The sequence below is a fragment of the Lactuca virosa genome, chromosome 3, assembly GCF_052849685.1.
Source record: "Lactuca virosa cultivar CGN04683 chromosome 3, Lactuca_virosa_CGN04683_v6, whole genome shotgun sequence".
NCBI lineage: Eukaryota > Viridiplantae > Streptophyta > Magnoliopsida > Asterales > Asteraceae > Lactuca > Lactuca virosa.
Genome location: NC_136428.1, coordinates 78,386,959 through 78,392,425, shown reverse-complemented (window position 1 = coordinate 78,392,425; position 5,467 = coordinate 78,386,959).

The window sequence follows — 5,467 nt, the reverse complement described above, 5'->3', positions numbered from 1 at the left end:
TTTATTTCTGACGCTCATTTTTAGTCTTAATTAATTAAACCCTAATAATTAAGCATAAAACACATAGTATTCACATAATTCCTTTTCATTTCTTCAAAATGAGTCACAAAGGTTAACCTAGACTATCATGTCAATATTAATGCCTAGCCTAGAAACTCGGACGTTACAATTCTCTCCCCCTTATAATGATTTTGTCCCCGGAATCACACATCAGCAAACAAATACGGGTAGCGACTCATCATGTCACTCTCCGTTTCCCAGGTGAGATTTGGCCCATTCGTATGTTTCCAACACACAAGCACTAAATCGACCATCTTGCGTCACAACGTTTTAGTCTTACGGTCAACGATTGCCTCAGGTTCTTCCATTAACCTCTTGTTCTCATCCAACCTTAATTTAGAAATGGGAATTATGTCGGGCACACCTCCCGTGAACTTTCTCAAATAACACACATGAAAGGTGTTATGAATACCCTCTAGTTCTTCCGGTAATTCTACCTTGTAAGCTTGATTCCCGATCCTCTGAAGAACTTTAAATGGTCCAATAAACCTTGGACTCAATTTTCCCCTTTTACCAAATCTTATAAGTCCCTTCCACGGCGAGACTTTAAGTAAAACCGAATCTCCAACTTCGAATGATATCGGTTATCTTTTCGTGTCAGCATAGCTCTCTTGAGCAGCTAACATCCTTTCCCTAATCACTTTCAACTTTTCAGCTGTCTGATGGACTATTTCAAGTCCCATAAACTGCTTTTCCCCAGCTTCCAGCCAACATGACGGCGTTCGACACTTTTCCCCATACAAAGCATGATAAGGTGCCATCTTGATGCTTGAGTGGAAACTATTATTATAGGAAAATTCTGCTAAAGGTAAATGTTCATCCCAGTTACCTTGGAATTCTAGGGTACATGCTCTCAGCATATCCTCCAATGTTTGAATTGTTCGTTTGCTCTGACCATCGGTTTGCGGATGGTAAGTTGTACTCAAACACAACTTAGTACCCAATTCCTATTGTAGACTCCTCCAAAACCTTGAGGTAAAACGGCTGTCACGATCTGATACAATCGTTATCAGAACACCGTGAAGCCTCACAATTTTCTTCACGTAAGAATTCGCAAGTTTATCCATAGACCATTTCCCGTTGGCTGCTATGAAATGCGCACTCTTAGTGAAGCGATCAACGACCACCCAAATCATGTCGTGACCGTTCCTTGTTCTGGGCAGTTTAGTCACAAAATCCATGGTAATGTCCTCCCATTTACCCATGGGTACAGGTAAAGGTTCTAAACTCCCATACAGTTTCTGATGTTGTGCCTTAACCCTAGCACAAGTTACACACTCGGCCACATACTTAGCAACATCGAGCTTCATCGTCGGCCACCAGTAATGGGGTTTTAGATCCCTATACATTTTTGTACTGCCGGGATGAATCAAGTACATGGTTTTGTGAGATTCTTCCATCAGAAGACCTCTTACTCCTCTCGTATTAGGTACCCAAATCCTATCTTTGAATACCTTCAATCCTTGACCATTTGTATCAAACACCAACGTTTTTCCCAAACGTTCCTCCTTTCGGTCATTTTTCTCTAAAGCTTCCTCCTGAGCTTTCTTTATACTTTCCACAATTGTCGAGACGACTTCAATTCTCAGCGCTCTTGGCCTTTTCTTTTCAAGATTTACCTTCCGACTGAGAGCATCAGCAACAACAATTGCTTTACCAGGGTAGTAAAGTATCTCACAGTCGTAGTCCTTGAGTAATTATAGCCAGCGCCGCTGCCTCATGTTCAATTCCTTCTGATTAAAGAGATATTGAAGACTCTTATGATCAGTGAAAAGTTTTCATTTAGTACTATAAAGATAGTGCCTCCATATCTTTAAGGCGAATACTACCGCTGCCAACTCCAGATCATGAGTGGGGTAGTTCTTTTCGTGCTCCTTCAATTGCCTCGATGCATACGCTATCACTTTATCCCTTTGGGTCAGAACACAACCTAACCCAACTCCAGAGGCATCACTATTAAACTGTGAAGTCATCAACTCCTTCAGGTAACGAAAGAATTGGTGCTTCACACAACTTCTTCTTTAACTTCTCAAAAACTTCCTTATGCTTCTCATTCCAAGTATAAATAGCTCCTTTATGGGTCAAAGCTATTAATGGAGTCGCGATCGAAGAAAAGCCTTGGATAAATCGGCGATAATATCCGGCTAATCCTAAAAAGCTTCGAATCTCCGTAGGACTTTCAATCGTAACCTTCAAGTTACAAAATAAATCCTTATTAAGGACTCCTTCTTCTTTTTAGAATAAGCACTTTCCTTCATTTATTGTAACAGACCGATGGGTCATGTTCTAATGATCTCTCATCGTATAATGCACTACTTAGACTCATATCTCCTAGGGACAAATTTTGGAACAAACTATACCTTCCTTCATGTTCTAATGTGATACAATCACAGTTCAACATGTATCATTTCTAACTACCAACTTCTTTAACAATGAGTGTGATACTTCTATTGATCGCTTTGATCATCTTTCAATTCAATCTTCTGGCTTAAGTCAAATGCTACATCGAATTTGGTTCTCGGAACCACGTGACACACTCATCTTAGTCGGACTCGATTTGATATGACCTCTAAGGTCGGAATAACAATCATCTTCTTAGTCATTACCGAAACGATGGTAACGATAGACTAGAACAAGACGGAATCAATTACTAGCTCCTTGGTAACCTTGTGACTTTTCCTGATCCAAGTACGAGTCCTGTGCTTCCGGTAGTATAGGCCTCTACTACCATTCACACCTACTCATACTCGTCCCAAGTATTGTCTCGCAGTTCTCCAAATCACCATACAAGAATTTCACATAGTCATTCAATTCATCAGATGACAAAACCAGGGTTTACATTATTTCCTTGAAACGATTACACAAAGGCTCAAGTTTACCCTATACTATGCCTCTAATAGGTTAAACCACTTATTACTATTCACATTACTACTTAATAACTTGATCTTCGGGTATCAAGTCTTTACTTCTAATTCCAAGCATTGATATTTGCTTCGTCAAGGATATTCTAAAATTCCCTTGGCGTTGGCGGTGCACTTGGCCTTGTTACTTCATTTTTCTTCGGAAAGTCCTTAGAAATATGGCCTTCTTCCTTACATACATAACGCACCCCCTTGGGAATCATACACTCATTGGCGTAATGCCCAATTTCTCCACACCTAAAGCACTTCACCTTCCTGTCACAATTCCCAGAGTGTTTATTTTTGCACTTCCCGCACCATTTTCCTTTACCTCTTCTTTTGCCAAACTTTGAGAATATGTTGCTCTTGTTGGGCCTTGAAGACCCCTCAAATTTCCTCTTTTTGTCAACTTCAACCTTGTTGGCGGTCCTGTCATTGATCATTTCTTCAATAGACTTAGCAACCCTGATAGTTGCCTCAAGAACAGATGCCTGGCGTACTGGCACAGTAAGTTCATCCTTACTTTGTTGAAGTAAACGTTTTGTTTCTTCCATCTGTTCATCCAACATCGTACGCACCATTGCCTGCACCCCAGTCATCGTGATTGGCTCAGGCTGCGGATTATCGTTTCCGAATTCACTTTGCGTACTCGCCATTTCGATCTATACACCAATCGTAGGTGAATTTAGATCTTTATTTTCGATAGACGTTAAATCTTCGTTATTACTATGAAACGTTTATATGTTAGTTCTAATATAGTAATCATACGTTTAGAATCCTACACACATAAGGTTTCCAGATCCGGTCGGCAACAGACCATAGATCCGAACAAATAATGGCATATATGGCAAACATATAACATTTAGCACATAAAAGCATTTTAGGCATCTTTCCTAAAATAGACTAGTGCTCGTGTCTAAAATATGGTAGACACTCATCTCACAATCATCACTTAGCATTCTAAGTTTAAGTCTAGAAATCCTACAAATTTCTTAGTTCGCTTAAACTAATGCTTTGATACCAACTATGACATCCCCTAATTTCTCGGCCAGAAAATACCGATTTATTTTATGCTTTTTAAAATAAAATCAGAGTAATCCTTTTAAAAGATGTTGCGGAATTTGTTCCCAAAACAAAACATGATAAAAGTTTATCAAAACCTTTCTTTATGAAATATATATTTTCATTTCATATCAAAACCTCGGGATGTCATGTTCCGATACAGATCAAAAGCATAAACAAGACATTATAAGCCTTACAACCGTTATTTACAACTACTGGCCTATAATCCAAAAATCACTCATCATCATCATCCGACTATGCTCGGGGTCCACTACCTGTAATATAAAAAGCTGAGTGGGTCACACTTGGAAGCCTGGTGAGCATATAGGGTTTTCAACCCACAATAAATAAATTTATTGTACTTAAACATCAACAATCAACCAAATTACCCCAACCCCATTATCTTATTTATTTCTTAAGGGTTTACCCTAATAATCAACTATCACTCCTTACTAAGGATTCATCCTAAGGAATAGGCACGAAGTCACATCGTCGCCAGGGTTTATACAACAGGCACTAAGTCCATAGCTGCCAAGGTTTATTCAACATGTGCTAAGTCCATAGCTCTCATTTATCGACAATATTATTCACAGGAATCCCCCCTGCAATACATGTCAATGGGTTTTTAGAGTACAACAGATGAATATATAGTTCACACACCTACAGGTTGCGGGCCTGCTAGTGTTCCACAGACCGTCTAGAATAGTCCATGGTTGTCATCCATACTCTGCTGAATGACGGGGGCCAGCGTTTGGGTAAGTGATTCTCTCAAATTTCACCACTCACCCTCAACTCATGATCAATATCACTGATCATCTCATTTATCCAACTCACCTTTCATCACACCCACTATTTCATCTACCCATGTTTTACCCAACATTTTTTGTAGATAAAAATACATATACAATTTAAATTATTTAAAAACCTGTATAAATCATTCCTTCAACAACCATCTCAAATAAACAGACAATATATATTCACACAACACGTATTTTATGTAAAATACTTCATATCTATGTGTAAGGTGAAAGTAACTACACACTCACCTGATTTAATGAAAATCGGGCAGCAATTCGTTTCCTAAAACGATCGTTTCTAATAAAACCGGGAGTTTTATTCAGAAACCGGGCTCTGCGAGGGTCGGGCTTCAAAACCGAAAAGATAAATTTTCCGGGCTTCTCGGGCACTTCGGGGCGTGTTTCGGGTGCTATAATCGATACCGGGGCTTCGGGGGATGTGAAAATAGCCAAAATATTGAAAAAGGGTCCAAAATTGCCAATTCTTAAATTCTAGCCGGGAGGGTTCGCACCCTCCTATTTATAGTATGCGAGGCTCCTGATCCAAGGGCTGAGAAGCCTCCACGCGTCAGCAGATCCGAAGAGTAGTCCCATGGCTCGCACGTGGGTTGCGCATGCGAGGGCCTCGCTGGCAGCTTCTAAGTGGAC